The sequence below is a fragment of the Gorilla gorilla genome, chromosome 20 (assembly GCF_029281585.2).
Source record: "Gorilla gorilla gorilla isolate KB3781 chromosome 20, NHGRI_mGorGor1-v2.1_pri, whole genome shotgun sequence".
Classification (NCBI taxonomy): Eukaryota; Metazoa; Chordata; class Mammalia; order Primates; family Hominidae; genus Gorilla; species Gorilla gorilla.
This window is the reverse complement of record NC_073244.2, coordinates 30,154,299-30,179,175: the sequence shown is the minus strand read 5'-3', so window position 1 is coordinate 30,179,175 and position 24,877 is coordinate 30,154,299. Positions and strand designations below refer to the sequence as shown.

At 38.6% G+C, this 24,877-nt stretch overlaps 1 long non-coding RNA gene across 3 annotated transcripts in view; it reads right to left on the bottom strand.

The window, feature by feature from the left end:
• The window catches only part of LOC101128106 (uncharacterized), a 129,241-nt gene that overhangs the window by 40,706 nt on the left and 63,658 nt on the right, over positions 1-24,877 (bottom strand). For 2 of the 3 annotated variants that reach the window (XR_008674316.2, XR_010131930.1), the window contains one exon: positions 8,452-10,291. This is a non-coding gene — a long non-coding RNA (uncharacterized lncRNA). The remainder of the gene's footprint in view (positions 1-8,451; positions 10,292-24,877) is intronic. The other variant, XR_008674320.2, reaches the window with a different exon arrangement.

The window sequence follows — 24,877 nt, the reverse complement described above, 5'->3', positions numbered from 1 at the left end:
AAATGAGAGCCTTCATTTTCCAAAGCAAAGTATAAACAAAGAGAAACTATTCAGAAAAAGGGTGTAAGATAAATGGATGTGCAGTGGTCAAGAATAGGCCATGGTAAACATCTGGTTCAGCCTGACTCAGTAAGTTTGGAGTACAAGTGCTCATCTCTGCTAATATGTAACCTGGTTGTATAAGCTCATACTTAGCTCTCAGCCGCTACTGAGTGTAAGGAGTACACAGACAGGTGAACAGGAGGAGGAGAGAGAGTAAGCTGCTCACCCTGTACACAGGGCTCATGCCCAGGCTTATGCCTAGAGAATAAAGCCATCTCAAAACTGCCCACAATTCCATGAGTGTTTTTCCAGTAACCCACAAATCACCCACCCACTCCTGTCAGACCTAAGATTGGGTTGGAACCTGACACTTGGCATGACAGGGGAGCTTTCAGATTAAATGTGATTGTTTATGCACATTAGTCAGAAAGTTTCTCCAAAGTACCTGCTAATAATACAGGTTTTTGTTTTGTTTTGTTTTGTTTTTTGAGACGGAGTCTGGCTCTGTCGCCCAGGCTGGAGTGCAGTGGCGTGATCTTGGCTCACTGCAAGCTCCGCACCCCAGGTTCACGCCATTATCCTGCCTTAGCCTCCCGAGTAGCTGGGACTACAGGTGCCCGCCACCACGCCCAGCTAATTTTTTGTAATTTTAGTAGAGACGGGGTTTCACCATGTTAGCCAGGATGGTCTCGATCTCCTGACCTCGTGATCTGCCTGCCTCAGCCTCCCAAATAATACAGTTTTTTAAAAGAAACATTATAGGGAAGAAATCCTTGAGAAAACACGTTAACCAAGTAAATAAAATTAATGAGACAGATTGGTATCAGGTGCTGATACATATAGGAGGATGCAACATGACTTCTGTGAGATTACTGGCCAAAAAAAACATAAATCATAATCTGAATCTAATCATTAAAAAAATGTTTTATGTAAAGTTCAAGCCACATATGTTGTCCATGTTTTGTCTTTTTTGAGATGGAGTTTTGCTGTTTTCACCCAGGCTGGAGTGCAATGGTGCAATCTTGGCTCACCGCAACCTCTGCCTCCTGGGTTCAAGAGATTCTCCTGCCTCAGCCTCCCGAGTAGCTGGGATTACAGGCATGTGCCACAATGCCCGGCTAATTTTTTTTTTTTTGTATTTTAGTAGAGATGGGGTTTCACCATGTTCGTCAGGCTGGTCTCAAACTCCTGACCTCAGGTGATCTGCCTGCCTCAGCTTCCCAGAGTGCTGGGATTACAGGTGTCAGCCACCGTGCCCAGCCCATGTTTTGTAATTTCTAATAGTGTATCTAAATACCCTCTCTTTAGCATTCTAGAAGGCACATTTCTTTGAATTCATTCCTTTACATATCTTTCTAAATTATTCCAGGCCATTAATTCCATCTTTTTTAAGTGTGCATTTAAAAATTATGTTATTCATAGAGCTGATGGAGCATTCAGATAGAACCTAAATGGTGCAGTTTTCTCCCCCACTGATATCTGAGGACCCAGCACCATTCCCAATAAGAATGTTTTATATCTTCACCTGCCCAGGCTGATCTGTCAACAAAGGGAATACTTTCAATATTTCACGGTATAAATTCAAGGTGAGTATTATTTGTGATATGTAAGAAGCCTGGATGGAGAGAATAAAGATAAGGCTCTGAAACATAGGGGAGAATTATTTTAATGAGGTCATTTCACTGTCATGCGAAGAAAAAAGGTACTTCAAATAATCTTCTTAGGCAAAAGCATCAGAAGTAGAAATGAAAATGATTGCAACTGTAAATACATGACCTTCTAGAAGAAAATGTGGACACAGTTTTGACCTGGGACACATTCATTTGAGAATCAACCATTTTTTCTCTCTTCTCTGATTCCTTCTCAGGAGAGAGTATCTGAACAAATCACCACGTTTATCTTCAGAATATGTCTTTAAAGGCATCAGGACAACCCTCTGAAGGAAGCAGACTGCTCCTGCAGGACCTGACAGACACCCCAAATACAGTGAGTGCCACCACTGCAGAAGTGGGAAAGGGAGACTCTCTTCTCCTGAACACAATGACCCCACTGGAGAAACTGAAAGTCTGTTTGTGGGAGAAGCTCCTTACTACCTGGAGGTGAGTCAAGTTAGAGAGCCAAGCTGAGTGAAATACAGGGGTTCAGGAGGCAATAGGGAGGCCCTGGGAGCTTGCTGAATCCCCAAGGAGCCCATTCCTGCCTGGCACCACAGGGATCCATGGGAGGGGGAGGAGGACAGAGGAGCAAGGGGTAAAACTCCAAGGGGAGAAGGATTTCCCTAGCTGAACTTCATAACAATTTGAATGGGGCAAGAAGCCTCCTGGCAAGAACTCGGGGAAGGCATGAATCTGGCTTGAACACTTCACAGGTGGGGAAGAACTAAAGCCTTTTTATTTTACCACATTGAGAAACAGAAAGCCTGGGGTAATTTTCAAGCCCAACTCGCCCTCCACATGGAAACAGATTTGGGGCTGTTGTGAGGGGTGCAGTGGGTGTGAGACCAGCCTTTTGGTTTCCATTGGAGCTGAGTGAGGCCTGTGACTGCCAGCTTTCCCCCACATCCCTGACACCCTGAATGAATCAGCAGAGACAATCATAACATGCCTCAATAAATTTAAGAAAATTGACATTATATCAAGAACTCTCTCAGATCACAGTGGAATAAAACTGGAAATCAACTCCCAAAGGAACCTTCAAAACCATGCAAATACATGGAAATTAAATAACCTGCTCCTTAATGAGCATTGCGTTAAAAACAAAATCAATAAGGAAATTAAAAAATTCTTCAACTTAATGGCAATAATGATACAACCTATCAAAACCTCTGGGATACAGCTAAGGTGGTACTAACAAGAAAATTCATAGCCCTAAATGCCTACATCAAAAAGTTTGAAAGAGCACAGACAGACAAGGAACTAGAGAAACAAGAACAAACGAAACCCAAACCCAGCAGAAAAAAAAGGAAACAATCAAGATCAGAGCAGAACTAAATGAAACTGAAACAAACAAACAAGCAAAAAATACAGAAGGTAAATGAAACAAAGAGCTGCTTCTCAGAAAAGATAAATACAATTGATACATCATTAGCAAAATTGACCAAGAAGAGAGAAAATCCAAATAACCTCACTGAGAAATGAAACTAAAGAATATTATAACTGACACCACTGAAATACAAAAAATCATTCAAGGCTCCTAAGAACACCTTTACACACATACACATAAGCTAGAAAACATAGAAGAGATGGATAAATTCCTGGAAAATGTAGAAGAGATGGATAAATTCCTGGAAAAATACAACCCTGCTAGCTTAAAACAGGAAGAATTAGATACCCTGAACAGATCAATAACAAGCAGTGAGATTAAAATGGTAATTTAAAACTTACCACCAACAAAAAAAAATCCAACAGATTCACAGCAAAATTCTACCAGAAATTCAAAGAAGTGGTACCAAATCTTTTGACATTAGATAGTGAAAGAACTCTTCCTAATTCATTCTATGAAGCCAGCATCACCCTAATACCAAAACCAGGAAAAGACACAACCAAAAAGAAAACTACAGACCCATATCCTTGATAAACATTAATGCTAAAATCCTTAACAAAATATTAGCTTACCAAATCCAACATGTCAAAAAGATAATCCACCATGATCAAGTGGGTTTCACACCACAGATGCAGAGATGGTTTAACACACACAGGTCAACAAATGATACACCACATAAACAGAATTGAAAACAAAAATCACATGATCATCTCAATAGATGCAGAAAAAGCATTCAACAAAATCCAACATCGCTTTATAATTAAAACTCTCAGCAAAGTTGGCATAAAAAGGACACAGCTTAATGTAATAAAAGCTATCTATGACAAACCCACAACCAACATAATAGTGAATGGGGAAAAGTTAAAAGCGCTCCCTCTGAAAATGGGAACAAGACAAGGGTGCCCACTCTCACCACTCCTCTTCAACATAGTCCTGGAAATCATAGCCAGAGCAATAAGACAAGAAATAAAGGCATCCAAATCAATAAACAGGAAGTCAAACTGTCCCTGTTTGCTGATGGCATGATTATTTACCTTGAAAACCCTAAGGACTCCTCCAGAAAGCTCCTAGAACTGACAAAATTCAGAAAAGTTTCTGGATACAAGATTAATGTACACAAATCAGTGGCTCTTCTATTCACCAACAGCAACCAAATGGAGAATTAAATCAAGAACTCACCCCCTTTTACAATAGCTGAAAAAAATAAAATACTTAGGAAATATACCTAATGAAGGAGCCAAAAGAAGGAAAACTACAAAACACTGCTGAAAGAAATCATAGATGACACAAACAAATGGAAACACATCCCATACTCATGGACGGGTAGAATCAATATTGTGATAATGACCATACTGCCAAAAGCAATCAACAAATTCAACACAATCCCCATCAAAATACCACCATCGTTCTTCACAGAGTTAGAAAAAACAATTCAAAAAATCATATGAAGCCCACATAGCCAAAGTAAGACTAAGAAAAAAGAACAAGTCTGGAGGCAACACACTACGTGATTTCAAAGTATACTATAAGGTTATAGTCACCAAAACAGCATGGTCCTGGTATAAAAATAGGCACATACACCAATGGAACAGAGAACCCAGAAATAAACCCAAATACTTACAGCCAACTGATTTTCAACAAAGCAAACAAAAACAAAAAGTGGGGAAAGGACACCCTTTTCAACAAATGGTGCTGGGATAATAGGCTAGCCACATGTGGGAGAATAAAACTGGATCCTCATCTCCCATCTTATTAAAAAAAAAATAAACACAAGATGGATTAAGGACTTAAACCTAAGACCTGAAACTATAAAAACTCTGGAAGCTAACATCGAAAAAACTCTTCTAGGCATTGGTTGGCCAAAATTTCATGACCAAAAACCTAAAAGCAAATGCAGTAAAAACAAAGATAAACAGCTGGGACCTAATTAAACTAAAAAGCTTTGGCATGGCAAAAGGAACAGTCAGCAGAATAAACAGATAACTCAGAGAGTGGGAGAAAATCTTTACAATCTATACATCTGACAAAGGACTAATATACAAAATCTGTAATGAACTCAAATCAGTAAGAAAAAAATAAAAAAATAGACAAATCTCAAAAGATACACAAATGGCCAACAAACATATTAAAAAAATGCTCAACATCACTAATGATCAGGGCAATGCAAATCAAACCACAATGCAATACCACTCTATTCCTGCAGGAATGGCCATAACCAAAAGATCAAAAAACTGTAGATGTTGGCATGGATGCAGCAATCAAAGAACACTTCCACACTGCCGGTGGGAATGTCAACCAGTATAGTCACTATAGGAAACTGTGGAAATTCCTTAAAGAACTAAAAGCAGAATTATCATTTGACCCAGCAATCCCACTACTGGGTATCTACCCAGAGAAAAATAAGTCATTATTTGAAAGAGATACTTGCACACGCATATTTCTAGCAGCACAATTCACAATTGCAAAATTCTGGAACCAACCAAAATGCCCATCAATCAACAAGTGGATAAAGAAACTGTGGGGTGTGTGTGTGTGTTGGAATACTACTCAGCCATAACAAGTAATTAATTAAAAGCATTTGCAATAACCTGGATGAGACTGGAGACTATTATTCTACGTGAAGTAACTCAGGAATGGAAAACCAACCATCATATGTTCTCACTGATATGTGGGAGGTAAGCTATGAGAATGGAAAGGTATAAGAATAATACAATGGACTTTGGGGACATGGGGAGAAGAGTGGGAAGGGAGAGGAATAAAAGACAACATATATGATGCAGAGTATACTGCTTGGGTGATGGGTGCACCAGGATCTCACAAATCACCACTAAAGAACTTACTCATCTAACCAAATACCATCTATACCCCAATAACTTATGGAGCAATAAAATTAAAAAATATATATATTCTTATAATTACAGACCAGTTCACATAATGAATACTTCATAAACTATTACACAGGCTGGGTACAGTGGCTCACATCTGTAATCCCAGCACTCTGGGAGGCTGAGGTGGATGGATCACCTGAGGTCAGGAGTTTGAGACCAGCGTGACCAACCTGGTGAAACACTGTCTGTATTGAAAATACAAAAATTAGTTGGGCATGGTGGCAGGCACATGTAATCCCAGATACTTGGGAGGCTGAGGCAGAACTGCTTGAACCTGAGAGGCAGAGGCTGCAGTAAGCCAAGATCTCACCATTGCACTCCAGCCTGGGAGACAGAGCAAGACTCTATCTCAAAAGAAAAAACAAGAACAACAACAACAACAACAAAAACTATTAAACAAACAAAAAAAGAATATTACGGGACTAGCATGAGTACCAGTCAAATTAAAACAGAGAATTTGCATGGGGAGATTCTGAACCCTGAGCCAAAAGATTGCACAGTAATAAATTCAATACAAAGCAGAGAGCATAGATTTGCTTTCACCATTTTTGAGAATTTTTGTTTTCTAGTGAATTAGGCCCCTGATTAAAATGATTTATTTTGTTCCAATATTTTTTTCTGCTAAAAATAGTTTCAAAGTTATACTTACACAAACAGACTTACTCCATAATTTATGTAGACCTAAAGTTTATCTTTAGACTAATAGATGTGAATATTTAACTCTATGTAAATCAATACTAACAGTCCATATGTGCTTGCAGGCAAAGGCCACATGTTCAATGAAAAATTTTTTAAAATTTATAAAAATATTTATTCAGGACTCAGAAATGTATGGATTTTACATGTTTGTATATAATTTGTATTATGATGATAAAAATGACCCTGTAGTCAATAACAATTGTACATTAAAAATAACTAAAACTGTAGAATTGAATTGTTTGTAATACAAAGAATAAATGCTAGAAGTAATGGACATCTCATGTCCTCTAATGTGATTATCATATTTTGTATTCCTGTATTAAAATATACCATATATGGCATAAACATATAAACATATATCCACAGAAATTAAGAAAAATACATTTAAATGTGAAAATAAGAATAAAAATATAACCTATAGGAACAATATTTTTTAACTTATTGGCCATTTAAAGTTACTGGCAAAAAAGATTACTAGCGATGTCAGTCCATTATCTTACCAAATAATGTATTGTTACCTACACCCTTGTGTAAGATGGAATAGGTTAAAGTTAGTGGCACAATAACATTTCAATGGATTCATGATAGTATTTAACATGTTAAAAGTGTGGAATTGAAAAGTCAATTTCACAAATAATTTACAATTTAAAAATATACTGTATAGTATTCCATAAAAGTACAATTAATAAAATAACATTACTAACCTAATTTTAACTAAAATTAAGAATATTTTTCTTTCATAATAATGCAGAAGAGTATTACTCTGAACACCTACCTCATGTATCACACAATATTATAAGTTAACCACAAAGAGCCTCTCTACTTAAATTTTCATTATGCATCTTACATTTTAATGTCCTTACCTTTCCATAGAAAAGGTCATAAGTAATGCTTACCTAATAAACAAGAATCTCTCATATATTTTGTCCAGCAACAATTAGTCACATGCTTTCATATTTGAATAAACCAGGAACGATGGAAGAGCATGAAGTAATTTAAGAGTTTAACTTCATTATTATTCACTTTAAAAAAAACCTGTATTTTCATAAATAGTATAATTTGAATGTAATTATAACTCTCCAAAAAATATTCTACTTCTTTTAGAGTTATATACAAATAATGTTTATGCTATCTTTAGTTTTGTATTATTTTTTATACGCAGCACTCTGATTTACAGTAGTGTCTAAACATTGAGTGGCCCTAGATATTTCTACTGTGGATTATTCTGATATTTACATAGACAATTTTGGATTAAATATCTTTCATATTTACTGCACCTGCAAAAATATATTTTAGTATAAACTCTTTGGTGTTTTATAATTTGTAGTTTTTGAAAAAATGTTTTTCCAAATTTATTATGTTTGCAGGGTTTTCTTCAATATAAACTCACTGATGTTGGACAAAATTTTAACAACTGCCTCAGGGTTTTCCTCTAGCACAAAATGTGTACAATAAGATTTCTGATACAAGTAAAGGTATTACAACCCTATTTATATTTGTAGTGCTTTTTTAAAGTAAATACTCTTCTGCACTTTAAAGACTTATTTTCTAATAGATCTTTGGACAGTAATTACACTTTTATGCTTTTATTTCATATGAACTATCTGATTTTGAGTAAGATGTGAGCAGGTATTAATGGCTTTTTTACTTTATATTTGCACATTTGTTCTCAAGTATAAATGCTTATAAATGCTTTCCTGTGCAATAACGTGTGAGCATTAGTTAGAAGCTTGGCCACATTGTACACACTGATAGTTATCTCCAGTATGAATTATCTTACCTACAATCAAGTGTGACAATCATTTAAAGGCTTTGTCACATTCTTCACAGTTCTAGGATTCTCAGCAGCATGATTTTCTTTATGTTTAGAGAAGCTTGAGTTGTTGTCAAAAGCATTGGCACATCTTTCAGGTTTGTAAAGTTTCTCTCCAGTATAAATAACCTTATGTCTGTAAAGAATTGAGGACTTTTTATAGGCTTTGACACATTATTCACACTTGTAATATTTCTCTTCAATATAAGTTATCTTGTGTGTATTAAGTTGTAAGGATTAAAGGCTTTGCCAAATTTTTCCCATTTGTAGGGTTGCTTTCAAGTATAAATTTTCTTATGTTTAGTTAGGGCTGAGGACCAGGAAAAGGCATTGGCACATTCTTCCCATTTGTAGGGTTTTAAACCAGTAAGAATTACATTTAGTACAGCTTGAAGACAGGTTAAAAGATTTGCCACATTCTTCACATTTGTAGGGTTTCTTTCCAGTATGAATTCTCTTATGGTTAGCAAAAACTGAAGACTGCCTAAAGGCTTTGCCACATTCTTCACACTTGTAGGGTTTTACTCCACTATGAATTACCTTATGTTTAGTAAAGCTTTTAGACAGGTTAAAAGATTTGCCACGTTCCTCACATTTGTAGGGTTTCTCTCCAGTATGAATTCTCTTATGTGTAGTAAGGGTTGAGGACTGGCTGAAAGCTTTTTCATATTCTTCACATTTGTAGGGTTTCTCTCTAGTGTGCATCCTCTTATGACCAGTTAGGGTAATGAACCACAGAAATGCTTTGCCACCTTCTTCACATTTGTAGGGTCTCTCCCAGTATGAATTACCTTATGTGTAGTAAGGTATGGGGACTGGCTAAAAGCATTGCCACATTCTTGACATTTGTAGGGTTTCTTTTCAGTATGAATTATCTTATATATAGTAAGGTTTGAGTTTTGGCTAAAAGGTTTGCCACATACTTCACATTTGTTGGGTTTCTCTCCAGTGTGTATCCTCTTATGTCTAGTTAGGGTTGAGAATTGAATTAATGCTTTGCCACATTCTTCACATTTGTAGGGTTTCTGTCTAGTAGGAACCCTCCTATGTTCAGTAAGGCCTGAGGACCAGATAAATGCTTTGCCACTTTCTTCACACTTGTAACGTTTCCCTCTAGTGTGAATTCTCTTATGTTTAGTAAGGGTTGAGAATTGGGTAAACGCTTTGCCACATTCTTCACATTTGTAGAGTTTCTTTCTTCTGTACATCCTCTTATATCTAGTTAGGGTTGAGGGCTGGCAAAATGCTTTGCCACATTCTTCACATCTGTAAAGTTTTTCTTCAGCACAAATTATTTTATGTGTAGTAAGGGTTGAGTGTTGCTTAAAAGCTTTGCCACATTCTTCACATTTGTAAGGTTTCTGTTCAGTATGATTTTTCTTATTATTAGTAAGGATTGAGGACCAATTAAAGGTTTTTCCACATTTTTTACATTTGTAGGACTTCTCTCTAGTATAAATGCTTTTATGTTGGGTTTTGTGTGAAAGCATGCAAAATGATTTGACACATTTTTGACATTTGAAAGGTTTTCTTCCAGTATATCTTATTTTTTGTTTGAATTCAAAAATTTATAAAGGACTTTCAAACATTTACCACATTGAAATACTTTGCTGAGTAGTTGTGAAACACTTGTTAAGTCCATTATAACCTTCTGTGTGCACCTGACACTCATCCACACTTTTACAGCCATTTCTCAACAGTAAATTATCATGTCCACATTTTTCATGTCTTCTCAGTATTACTTTTTAAAAGGAATCTTCCATGCCCTGCTCTGGCCAGAGGTCTTAAGCAAAATGAGGGCATATACCTAAAAAAAAAAAATAAAAAATAATAAATTACTCACCTACTAGACTCACATGGATATAGTTTTAAAATCTTACCTTTAAAATTATACCAAATACATAAACAAGAGGGGATTGCAAAATACCACAGGCTCTAATTCATTTATAGATATATAAATGTAACTAAAATATACAGACCCAAATACATCTGTTAAAAATTTATAAATAAGTGTGTGCAGTGTTCCCGGTGAGCACAAAGAAAAAAAGGAAGTGTTAAATTCACCCAACACAGCTTTTCCTGCTTTCCACTATAACGTAGTACCTTCAGAAGTAAATTCCTAACTCTTGGTTTCTGTTTTAAAAGAAAGCTAAAATACTGGCACATTCGTTGTTATTTCTGACTTTTAGGGACCTTTTCTGACACTTGTTTCAGTCTCTCATGACATAAAGTGCTGAAAGAAATGGTGGCATGTTTTGAAATGAGAGTTTGAGTCAGCTGAGATAAAAAAAAAAAAGTGGTAGAGCAGCAGACTGACTGCAGTACCACAGAAAAGGAACAGGTGTAGCAAGTGATTTCTGACTCCTACAAAATAACAAGAGTAAACTCTGTTAATTAAAAATTAAACACAAAATTTCAGACAGCACATATCCTAAGAATATGTGTGAGAAACTCCCGTAATCACCAGCCAAAACAATTGTTTTCAGACTATGCCAGGACAGAACAACATTATAAAGATTTTGACAGGTAGCTTTTTTTTAATGTCCAAATCACAATCAAAGATAATATATACAAAATAGGGCAATATGATCCCACCAAAAATATTATAAAATTTTCTGAAAGCATAAAAAAAATCAGAGGTATAAATTACTTTTAATAATTGGTAATAAATTGAATAGTTCTCATTGTTTAAAATAGGAACAGAGACAACAATGGAAATTCAGAAAAATGAGGACAAGAACAAAAATATTTAAGATTTCAAAAAAACAAAAATTATGGAGGTAAAAAAATTTTAAAAAAACTAATAGATCCTAAAAGTAAGAAAATATGATGTAAAAATAAAGAAGTACAACAAACTAGTACCACAGAAAGATATTTATAACAAACATGTATATAGCCACAATTTCTAGTCAAAGACAAAAAGATTATCTTTGAAGCTGCAAGATAAAAGTGATGTGCCAGGCCAGGCATGGTGGCTCCTGCCTGTAATCCAGGGACTTTGGGAGGCAGAGGTGGACGGATCACCAGAGGTCAGGAGTTCAAGGCCAGCCTGGACAAGATAGTGAAACCCTGTCTCTACCAAAACGACAAAAATTAACTGGGTGTGGTGGCACATGCCTGTAATACCAGCTACTCAGGAGGCTGAGGCTGGAGAACCGCTTGAATCTGGGAAGTGGAGATTGCAGTGAGTTGAAGTCATACCACTATGCTTCAGCCTGGCTGGGGGATAGAGAGATGTTTAGTCTCAAAAAAAAGAACTATGTTATGGAGTCATGAAAAAGTTGTTAAAAAAATACCTATTAAGTGAGAATTATACCATCAGTGAATCTATCCTGCCAAATAAAAAAAAAAAACCTTCCAAAGTAATGAAATTCTAAAAAAGTATATTGGAACTGCATATGCCCTACATATAAAAGGTGCTAACAACAGTTCCTTTTACTGAAAATAACATGATTCAAAAAGCTACACATAATTATATAAAAATACATTATTTTCTGGAAAAAATATGCAAATACACTTTGTAGAATTTCTTAGCATTATCCTAGTGATGCAGAAAACATTTTTAATTATTCTCTGAGATTTCAACAATAAAAGAATAGAAATCATTATAAACATCAGTTAATGAACATACAACATAAGAAGGTATAATTAGCAACATCAATGACAAATTTGAGGGAAGATGTAATAAAGAAGAATTTTTGTATGCAACCTGCTTTTCTACCAGATTAAAATGTATTGTTGTATCTTTTAGACATTATATGTAGTCCCCAAGGTACCACAAAAATATTTGTATAAATACACAAAAGAGGTTGGGCATGGTGTCTTATGCCTGTAATTCCAGCACTTTGGGAGGCCAAGGCGGGTGGATCACCTGAAGTCAGGAGTTCAAGACTAGCCTGACCAACATGGAGAAACCTCATATCTACTAAAAATACAAAATTAGCCAGGCATGGTGGCACCTGCCTGTAATCTCAGCTACTCAGGAGGTTGAGGCAGGCAAATTGCTTGAACCCAGGAGGCGGAGATTGCGGTGAGCCAAGATCAATGCCATTGCACTCCAGCATGGACAACAAGAGTAAAACTCAGTCTCAAACAAATAAATAAATAAATAAGTGAAAGCATATCAATGCAAACATCAAAAAGACACAAAGATGGAAAGAGAATAAGAGACAAAGATGCAATAATCGAATAAAATGCATAATAAAATAACAGTAAGTCTAATAATTAAAAAAGACTGTAAGTGACAGGATGGAAGTAGACATTCCATGCAAACATTAATCAAATAAGAGCAGAAAGCATCAAAATAATATCACACAAGCTACATCTTAAGTCAGAAAGTATAATATTTTATAAAATGTGCTTGAAATTGAAACTCCAAAGAAACAAAGAAGGACATCAAAAAATAATAGATTCATTCACAGGGAACCTATGACAAATTTGTGTGTGTGTGTGTGTGTGTCTCACATTAGGGTTCCAAGTATATAAAGCAAATGTTGACAGAATGGAAGAAACACACAGAAAGCAATATAATTAGAACAAGATATTTTAATACCACACTTTTTGTAATAAAAATAAAACAAGAAAGAATGTTAATAAGAGAATGTTATAAGAGAATGTTATAAGAGAAAGTTATAAGAGAATGTTAATGTTTTATACTTAAAGGCAGTATAAAACAATTATTCCAAACAGAGTTATGGAGAACACTCGGTACATCAGAATACACACCCTTTGCAATAGCTCATACAACATTTCTCTTGAAAGACCACATCTTAGGACAAAAAGGAAGTCTTATCAAATTTTTTAAAAGTAAATTTCTATGAACTACATTCTATGACCAAAATGGAATGAGAGTATACAACGATAAAAGCAAAAAAAAAAAACTGAAAAATTTACAAATATATAGAAACTAAACAACACACTCTTGAGTGTGCTCTTACACAAAGGTTGAAATACTTAATATTGCAGAGTCCATCCTACTCAATGTAATCTACAGATTTAATGCAATATTTTTCAAATTTCTCATTGCATTTTTGAAGAAATAGAAACACCAACCTCAAAAGTATACAGAGACTCAAAAGAAAAACAAACTACCCAACAATATTAAAAAAAAAAAAAAGAAAGAATGCTGCAGGCATTAAAGTGCCTGATTCAAAACACATTACAAAGCTACCGAATTAAACAATTTGATATGAGTATAAAGGTGAAAAAGTAGACTAATAAAATAGAATGTAGCACATATATAAACTTTCACATATATGGTCATATAAGTAGTCATTTATAGACTCATAATTATTGCAGCATTGTTACTGTAAGCAAATAGGTAAAAGCAATGCAAATATCTTTCAATAAATCATTCAGTAGATATAATTTGAAATATAAAAATTCTTCCCAGGCACGGTGGTTCACACCTGTAATCCCAGCACTTTGGGAGGCCAAGGCAGGCAGACCACAAGGTAAGGAGTTCGAGATCAACCAGACCAACATGGTGAACCCTGTCTTTACTAAAAAAAAAATACAAAAATTAGCCAAATGTGCTGGCATGTGCCTGTAATCCCAGCTACTCGGGAGGCTGAGGCAAAAGAATTGCTTGAATCCAGGAGGCGGAGGTTGCAGTGAGCCAAGATTGCCCCACTGCACTCCAGCCTAGGTGACAGGGCAAGACTGTCTCAAAAAATATATATATATATTCTGGAATATACTCAATATTCAAAAGCAGGAAATATTCTACCAACTATAAATATAAATCTTGATGGCATTATGCAAAATGAAATGAGCCAATCACAAAAAGACACAGATTTTATGACATACATGAAGTAGTTATACTGTTAAAAACAAAAAACAGAGTGGTGTTTGCAAAACACTATAAAACAGAAAAAATTGTGGCCAGGAATGGTGGCCCATACCTGTAATCCCAGCACGTTGAAAGGCTGAGGCAGATAGATTACCTAAGGACAGGAGTTTGAAACCAGGCTGGCCAACATGGTGAAACTGCATCTTTACTAAAAATGCAAAAATTAGCCAGGCATGGTGATGGGCACCTGTAATTCCAACTATTCAGGAGGCTGAGGCATGAGAATTGCTTGAACCCGGGAGGTGGAAGTTGCAGTGAGGTGAATCATGCCACAGCACTCCAGCCTGAGTAGCAGAGCAAGACTCCAGCTCAAAAAAAAAAAAAAAAAGAAAAAAGAAAAAAAGAAAAAATTAAAAATTAGTACTTGTTGTTTAATATGTGTTAAGATTTAGCATTGCAAGATAAAAACATTTTAGCAATATGTTGCATGACAATGTCAAGAAAATTGATATGACTAAATATTTAAAAATATTTTGTGGTAAATTTTGGGGGTTTTTTGACAAGAAATAAACAATAATAACTAAAAGAGATACAGAGTTATGATAGTTTTAAATTATATTCAAATCCAAAAGTGTTTCTCCCACACAGAAATCATATAGATTTACAAATAAATAGGTTGTTGAAATTATAAAAATTTTATGGGCTGAGCATGGTGGCTCACACCTGTAATCTCAGTACATTGGGAAGCTGAGGCGGGCAGATCACCTGAGGTTGGGAGCTCAAGACCAGCCTGACCAACATGGAGAAACCCTGTCTCTACTAAAAATACAAAAATATTAGCCAGGCATGTTGGCACATGCCTGTAATCCTGGCTACATAGGAGGCTGAGGCACTAGAATCATTTCAACCCAGGAGGCAGAAGTTGCAGTGAGCTGAGATCGCACCATTGCACTCCAGCCTGGGCAAGAAGAGCAAGAGTCCATCTCGAAAAAAAAAGAGAATTTTATGATGACTCATCTACGCAGAATTAGAAAACCATTCACAAAAAACCTACACAACAAATATACAAGTTAGAAAAAAAATACAAGGATAACATTTATTTTTGTATACAGGAAAACAAACACAGAGATAATTCTATTGGAAAAAGACGTATAGCTCATTCATATTTGACTTTCTTCCACACTTTCTTAAATAAAAGATGTTAAAAATTAGCATGCATAATTATAATAAATACTAAAAAATCAAAACACAATTAATGAATGTGTGGTGGCATACCCTAAAATATATAACACAAAAATCTATAATTGCAAAACGAAGTTAAAACATGGAATGTAAAACTCATTAGATACCTTGGGAGGCCAAGGCAGGCAGATCATGAGGTCAGGAGATCAAGACCATCCTGGCTAACATGGTGAAACCCAGTCTCTAATAAAAATATAAAAAAATAGCTGGGCGTGGTGGTGGGCACCTGTACTCCCAGCTACTCAGGATGCTGAGGCAAGAGAATGGCATGAACCCAGGAGACAGAGTTTTCCATGAGCTGAGATTGTGCCACTGCACTCCAGCCTGGGAAACAGAGCGAGACTCCATCTCAAAAAAAACAAAAACAAAAACAAAAACAAAACAAAACAAACAACTTATTAGATAACCATCAACTAGATTTAGGAAATCTTAGAAGAAGAAAATGAAGAAAAAAATACAGAGGTTATTTGAAGATAAAAAAGGGTGAAAACTTCCCAAATTTTGATGTAATAAAAAAAAATTTTCTAACCAATAATACTTGATTTAAATTTACTTCCCTTTAAAAAGAAGATGAAAATAAAGAATTTCCAAAATAAAAGGTGAAGATGTTCATCACCACTAGCACAGTTCTACAAAAAAAGGTACGTGGTGACCAGGCACCATGGCTCATGCCTGTAATCTTAGTTTTAGGAGGTCAAGGCTGTCAGGACACTAGAGACTAAGAGTTTAAGAGCATTCTGAGACTCTGAAAAAAAAAAAAAAAAAGAAATGCTATAATGAGTCAATTTTGCTTAAAAATAAAATAATAATGAACACCATCATAAAACTGAAGTAGAGGATGTAGAGAAAACTAGTCCTTAGCCCCTCTCCTCCCAAAGAGCAAGGATGGGAAAAACAAGTTTTCCTCCTCTCCCAGCTTCCCTGTCTCTTTAGTAATTTTTCCTTAGTGAAACTCAAGGTTACTTCACAACAACTCCAGTTTCTCTGTTCTGGGCAACATGACAAGGTCACAAGACGAGCTTGAGTAAGATGTGTACCAGCTGCAAGGCCTGCTTTAGTTTGTTAACTTCCTGTTTTCCTCCCAATGCAGCTGCAAGGTCAGCTTTAGTTTGTTAACTTCCTATTTTCCTCCCAATGCAGCTGCAAGGCCAGCATAACCTGTCACTGTTTAATTAACTGCCTTTGTTCTGCTTCTGTGAGCCTGCTTGCTTGCACCAGGAGCCTTGTGCCACTAGATGGCCACCATGCACATATAAAAGACAAGCCCTGTACTTGTCCAGGGCTCAGCTTTTTGTGTGCGAATCCACTGAGCCAGTGTGCACCTTAATAAAATCCTCTAGTTTCACCCACTGGCTTCTCCTGCCTCCTGTTTTCTGCAACACTTTGGTGAGCCAGCCAGGAGATGGAGACGACAGGTTTGCTGTCTACTTTGCCTTTAGGTGTAAGACCCCAAGCCAGGAGAGACCCATGACCTCAGGTGCCATCAGGAGAACTTAAACCTGAAGAAGGGATCAGCTATCCCACAACCCAGTGCCCCTCCCAGACAGCACAACAGAATCTAAGGGGCTACAGGACGATTCCAGGAACAGTGCACTACAGGACCACGGTAAGGTTTGGGGGCCCAAGGCAGGAACCGTCCCATAAGGATGGAAGGGGAGCCTGATCACCTTCCAAGGTGTAACTAGTAGACTGACACAGGATGCAAGAATGGTTTGCAAACTCAGGGAAACTTACACCCCAAGTGACTAGAGCATAAGAGTGGCTCGCGAAGTCAGTTAGGAGAGAAAACTGGGAGTGGGACGGTGTGTGACTGTGTGTGAAAGAGATGGTTTCAGGAGGAACCAATGCAGACAGTGACATGTGGGGGCTACAGGTCTCTTAGTATAGACTGTGCGCTCTGAGAGAATTGTGGGACCAACCGGGACTAGTGGCAATCCACATAAGGCTTACGGAGGTGCCCCACAATTTAGTAATTGTGAGGGGATTAACAAACTCCAAAGCTAAGCAGTGTCTGAAAACTCCTGCAAGAGGGATGGTTTAATTGGTCTGAATCGAAAGGAAGAATGAATGTGTTGTGCTGTATTGAGGAGGAAATGGGAGGGAATTCACCAAAACCCACCCGATTAGAATGTATGTTAAGGAACTTTAAGAAAGGTTATTCGGGGGACTATGGAATTAAGTTGACCCCCAGAGGCTGAGAACTCTCTGTGAAATACAATGGCTCTCTTTTGATGTTAGATAGCCAGCTGAAGGAAATGTAGATAAGGAAACAATTGGCTGTGTATTTAAGGTGGTAACTGGGGTCAGAGGACAGTCAGGGCACCTAGACCAGTTCCCTTGTATGGACTCATGGTTAAATATAGTACAGACTCGACCTGCATGGTTGCAGACTTGCCTGGCAGCTTTTTGCTCAAGCTGAGCCTAAGCCACCAAAAAAAAATCAGCTTTGCTGGAAGCCACAGAGACAAAGGGAAAGCCACAGGAAAGACAGGAAAAACCAGTTTTGGAGGAACCACCGGAGGAGATAGAACTCCCTATGCACCAATCTACCCACCTTTACCAAGGCCGGCCACTGAGCAGCCCAACTCAGATGGTATCATGCCCCAGGCTACACCCTAAAGGGGCAAATCTGAGCCCCTGTCCCAGGAGGTGAAGAAGGAAGTCGAGATGATCAAGCAGGCCACCTTCAATTTGCCCACACCAGAGCTTTGCAGATGCCCCTCCAGAAAACTCAGGGACCTATTTATTATGATGAACAGGGCCAGGTCCAAGGGAGGCAGCAGACTTTTATTTACCAGCCTTTTTCTACTACTAATCTCCTAAACTGGAAACATCATACCCCCTCCTACATGGAGAACCCCCAGGACCTCATAGATCTAATGCAGTCTATCTTCCTAATGCACAATCCAACCTGGCCAGATTGCAGGAATCTCCTCCTAACGCTGTTTAACACCGAGGAGTGTCAAAGGATAGCCCAGGCAGCTCTCTGCTGGCTAGAAGCCAGTGTGCCTGAAGGCACCCTTAATGTCCAGGCATATGCTCAGGGCCAATTCCCAGAAACAGATCCCAACTGGGACACAAATGATGCAACCCAGCTTCAGCGCCTGCAAAGGTACTAAGAAGCACAGCTGCAATGATTGAGGGAAGGTGGAAAAAAGGCAATCAATATAAGGAAGGTCTCTGAAGTACTCCAGTGAATTGATGGGAGCCCTAGCCAGTTTTATGAGAGACTCTGTGAGGCATTTTAGTTTTACACTCCATTTGACCCTGAGGCTGCTGAAAATCAGTGCATGGTGAATGCAGCATTTGTAAGGCAAGCCCAGGGTGACATCAGAGAGAAGCTGCAAAAGCTAGAGGGTTTTGCAGGCATGAATGCCACCCAGCTTATAGAAGTGGCCACCAAGGTGTACATTAACTGTGACCAAGAGGCAAAAAAGGAAACAGAGCAGAGGCTTAGGAAAAAGGCCAACCTGTTAGCAGCAGCCCTCACAAAAAGGAAAATTAACATTGTAAAGGGACGCGAACGTTCACATGGGTGTGGGCATGGAAGAGGCCAAGTTGAACAGCGAGCCAAGAGATGGCTGAGGCTAAGGGGAGGTCAATGTGTGCAGTGCAAAAAGAAGGGACATAGAAAAATGAATGTCCAGAGGACAATGAAGAGAATGGCAAAGGCTATGAAACAAAGAGGCCCCCAGCCAAGGGCTGCCACACCCTGAGGGAGCCAGATGCTGACCTGATCGGGCTGGCAGAGAATTAAGAATATGAGGACTAGGACCAACCGGGTTCCTTCTCCCTAGGCCCCCAGGAGCCCATGGTCACATTAGAAGTGGGGGAGGGGGGGAAGAAGCCCCTCCTCTGGGAGGCAGACCAGGAAAAGGCATTTAAACAAATCAAAGAAGCCTTAACTAGGGCTCCAGCCTTAGGACTGCCAGGTCTAACTAAGCCTTTCTTTCTATAGGTCCATGAGTGAAAGGGAATGGCTATAGGAGTCCTAACTCAGGTCATGGGATCATGGCATCGCCTGGTGGCATACTTATCCAGGCAGTTGGACTCCATGGCACTGGGATGGCCCCCATGCTTCAAAGCATTAGCTGCCACAGCCCTACTGGCATGGGAAGCTGACTAACTAACTCTAGGACAGCAACTAACCACCTGAGTATCGCACTGAGTTATAACATTAATCAATCAGAGAGGGCACCATTGGTTATCAAATCCAATAATGAGTTGGCATGAAGGGCTTCTATGCAAAAATCCTCACGTAACTCTAGAGCCTGTGAACACTCTAAACCCAGCTACTTTGCTCCCAATTCAATCAGAACCAGGAGGCCCTCTTCATTGCTGTATAGACACAGTTGATGAGGTATTCTCAAGCTGGAGAGATCTTACAGACCAACCCCTCAGGGACCCAGATATTGAGTACTTTACAGATAGAAGCAGTTTTGTACTGGAAGGAGTCCAATGGGCCGGGTATGCAGTAGTAACATTGCACTCAGTGGTGGAAGCTCAGTCTCTGCCCACAGACACTTCAGCCCAAAAAGCAGAGCTGATAGCTCTAACAAGAGCCCTTTTGCTAGCAAAGGACAAAAAGATCAATATTTATACTGATTCCAAATATGCTTTTGCCACATTGCATGTCCATGGAGCTATATATAAGGAGAGAGGAGTTTTAACTGCCAGGGGCAAAGAAATAAAATACAAAGAAGAAATTCTACAGCTCTTAGATGCTGTATGAGCCCCAGAGAAGGTAGCTGTTATGCACTATAAAGGACACCAGAAGTCAGGGACACAGGAGGCCAAGGGAAATGGAAAAGCAGACAGAGAAGCAAGACAGACAGCAATGACTGCTCCACACCCTAGAAAAGAAGCCCTGACCATGCCTCTCCTCCCACAATCTCCCCTCCAGGAGACCCGGAGTTACTCTCTAAGTGACAGGGCCTGGTTTGCCCAAGAATCTGGAGAACATATTGAAGGAGGATGGTGGAAATTATCTAATGTGTGAGACTAGCCATCCCCGAAATGGTGGCCTCCAAATTTGTGAGGCAATTCCACCAAAGAACTCACACGGGAAAAACGGCACTAGAGACGCTATTAGGACACCACTTCTATGTGCCACGGCTCACTGCCATCACATGAGCCATTTGTGAACAATGCCTAACTTGTGCCCAGAAAAACCCAATACAGGGGCCCACCAGGACCCTGGGAATGCAGGAAATAGGGGCCGCACCTTGTGAAAATCTGCTTATGGAGTTGCCCCAAGCAGGGGGATATTGAAACATGTTAGTACTTGTCTGCACCTTTTCAGGATGGGTCAAGGCTTTCCCCATCAGGACTGAGAAAGCACGAGAAGTAACTAAAGTACTGTTGAGAGACATTATCCCTGGATTTGGACTGCCCCTGACTCTAGCGTCAGACAATGGACCAGCATTCATAGCCAAGATAGTTCAAGAACTAACACAGTTATTGAAAATAAAGTGGAAGTTACACATAGCCTACTGGCCACAGAGCTCAGAAAAAGTGGAACACATGAACCAGACACTCAAACAGCTACTAAAAAAATTTTGCCAAGAAACTCATCTAAGGTGGGATCAGGTCCTGCCCATGGTCCTCCTCTGAGTGAGGTACACCCCCACCAAACAAACTGGGTATTCACCCTATGAGATCTTGTTCGGCCAATTTAAAGGTGATCTCTGTGAACTAGAGGAATTAGCCTTAAGGAGAGATGCAGGCTTTAAGAATAGCCATGCAAAAAATTCATGGCTGGGTATGGGAAAGAATGCCCATAAGCCTCGCAGACCCAATTTATCCCTTTAGACCCGGGGACTCTGTTTAGTTTAAAAAATGGAATCCAACAACACTGGGACCCATATGGGATGGGCCCCATATTGTAATCTTGTCTACTCACTGCTGCTAAAGTTGCAGGAATCGTGCCTTGGATTCACCACAGTTGGCTGAAACTGGTAGCCCAGGACAAGTGGACCAGCCAGCAGGACCCAGGCCATCCAACCCAGCTGATCCTATGATGGGACTGAGGTGCCAAAGAAGACTACAACAGCCCTGCTCTGGTCACTTCAGAAGCTGACCAGTCTACACACGGCAGAAGCTTGAGGAAACAACAGCCCTGCTCTAGTCACCCCAGAAGCTGACTCGTCTATGTACGGCCAAAGCGCGAGGCATCATCAGGAAAGTAAAAGTGGTTAGAAATCTTACGTCTGGAAACTTTCCTTGTAATATTAATTGTTTTACTATTGTCCTGTTGCTTTGCTCAACCTCCTCCTCTAGGAAAGGACCTCTTCTCTCCATGCTAGGTATAAATATGTTATTCATTACTTTTACTATTCCCTTTAACCATGTTAAAGGGAGAATCCTTAGAAGGATGCCCCCACTGCACTGACAATACATAGACAGGAAGCACCATGACTAGAACCCTGTTCTACCACTTATTATAGGTATGCAGGGACCCATTGAGGAACTTGTACACACAACCAGATAACCTACTCAATCTGCAACCCAGGAAGTGGCCAGCCTTATATATGTTACGACCCAAAGTCCTTACCTAGAACCTAGTTGGAGGTTCATGTCAGGTCAAAAGAAATAAAAGGGGAATAACCATAAAGAATTAAAGATAATGAATGGCCACCTGAAAGAATAATGCAATACTATGGCCCAGCCACATGGGCAGATGGATCATGGAGATACCGCACCCCTATTTACATGCTAAATCACATCATATGGTTGCAGGCAGTACTGGAGATCATTACAAATGATACTGCAAGAGCCTTAAATTTGCTGGCTCGGAAATCTACAGAAATGAGAAATGCTGTTTATCAAAATAGACTGGCTTTAGACTACCTCCTAGCCCAAGAGGGAGGAGTATGTAGAAAGTTCAGCCTAACTAATTGCTGTCTAAAAATCAATGACAATGGAAAGGTCGTCAAACAAAAAGCTGCAAGAATTCAAAAATTAGCCCATATTCCAGTCAAGACTTGGAAAGGATGGTCTCCAGATTCCCTCTTCAGGGGTTAGTTCTCATCCCTTGGAGAATTTAAAACCTTAGTAAGAATAGTTCTAGCCATATTAGGAGTCTGCCTCATACTCCCTTGTCTCTTACCCCTCCTTGTCAAAAACATCTAAACGGCCACAGAGGCTCTTGTAACCAGGCAAACTACTACACAACTAATGACCCTAACTAAATATCAGCCTTTGCCAAATGAAGAAAACTTGCCTTTTCATGAAAAATTAAGTCATAGTGATGCTATTAAATGTCATTTATAAAAAGCCTCAAAGGGGGAAATGAAGTAGAGGATGTAAAGAAAACTAGTCCTTATCCCCTCTCCTCCCATAGAGCAATGATGGGAAAAACAATTTTTCCTCCTCTCCTAGCTTCCTCCTCCCCTTAGTAATCCTTCCTTAGTGAAACTCAAGGTTACTTCACAACAACTCCAGTTTCTCTGTTCTGGATAACATGACAAGGTTACAAGACGAGCTTGAGTAAGACATGTACCAGCTGCAAGGCCTGCTTTAGTTTGATAAATTCGTTTCCCTTCCAATGAAGCTGCAAGGTCAGCATAACCTGTCACTGTTTGATTAACTGCCTCTGTTCTGCTTCTGTGAGCCTGCTTACTTGCACCACGAGCTTTGCGCCACTAGATGGCCCATGCATGTATAAAAGACAAGCCCTGTCCAGGGCTCAGCTTTTTGGATGTGAATCCATTGTGCCAGGATGCACCTTAATAAAATCCTCCAGTTTCACCTACTGGGTGTCTCCTGCCTCCTATTTTGTCTAACAAAACCACATATAAAATAAAAGTCTATATTAAATGTAAATATACAAATATAGAAATCTTTACTATCATAATAATGATGCATAAAACCCTTAAAGCTCCTCTGTAAAATATTTAAAACAGAATACAATCTGCATAAATATGTTAATAAATACACAAAATAATTTTTATTTATTTATTTTATTTTGAGATGGAGTATCGCACTTGTTGCCCAGGCTGAAGTGCAATGGAACAATCTTGGCTTACTGCAACCTCTCCCTCCCAGGTTCAGGCAATTCTCCTGCCTCAGCCTCCCGAGTAGCTGGGATTACAGGCATGCACCACCATGCCTGGCTAATTTTGTATTATTTAGTAGAGACAGGGTTTCTCCATGTTGGTCAGGCTGGTTTCAAACTCCTGACCTCAGGTTATCCGCCCACCTTGGCCTCCCAGAGTGTTGGGATTACAGGCGTGAGCCACTGCACCCAGCCTAAAAATTTTTAATGTTAATAACAAACTGAAAAACATAGAGGTATAATTTTATATTCAATTGAAGTTGTCATTAAATTAAAGTATATTGTTTGAATTTTAAGATATTTAATGTAAACTCCATTTTTTAAAATAATATGGTTTGGCTGTGTCCCAACCCAAGTCTCATCTTTAATTCCCACATGTTGTGGGAGGGATGTGGTGGAAGGTAATTGAATCATAGGGGCAGGTCTCTTCTGTACTGGTCTCATGATAGTGAATAAGTCTCATGAAATCTGATGGCTTTATAAGGCAGAGTTTTTCTGCACAAGCTCTGTCTGCCACCATGTGAGACATGCCTTTCACCTTCCACCATGATTGTGAGGTCTCTTCAATCACATGAAACTGTAAGTCCAATAAACTTCTTTCTTCTGTAATTTGCCCAGGGTAAGGTACGTTTTTATCAGCAGCATGAAAACACATGAATAGACAACATGATTATAAAGATAATAATTAAAGAAACTATGCAAAACAAAATTAGAAAAATAATTGAAGCACATCACTACACAATTAAAATAAAATTTAAGGCAATAAAACAGTAAATAGGAAAAAACATACCACTCAGGAACACATAAAAGTTACAATAAAACCAGTAACTTCATTTTTAAGAAGCAGTTTTAAATATAAATTAAATTACTTAATAAAAAGAAATGTAATCTCAGGACTTTGGGAGGTTAAGGCGGGCTGATCACTGGATCTCAGAAGATTGAGAACAGCCTTGACAGTGTGGCAAAACTCTGTCTCAACCAAAAATACACAAAAAACTGGCTAGGCGTGATGCTACACACTTGTAACCCAGCTACCTAAGAGGCTGAAATGAGAGAATCTTCTGAGTTTGTAAGTTGAGGCTGCAGTGAGCCATGATCACAACACTGCCAACTAGCCTGGTTGACAGAGTGAGACCCTATCTCAAAAATAAATGAATAAACAAGTAAATAAATGAAATTATAAAAAGAAAAAATAAAATGCTTTACTAGCTTAAGAAAAAAGCAAACAGTATGTTGCCTACAAGGGAATCATTTCAGCACTAAGTCAAATAGGCTGAAAACCACAGAGTGAAAAAAAAAAAAAC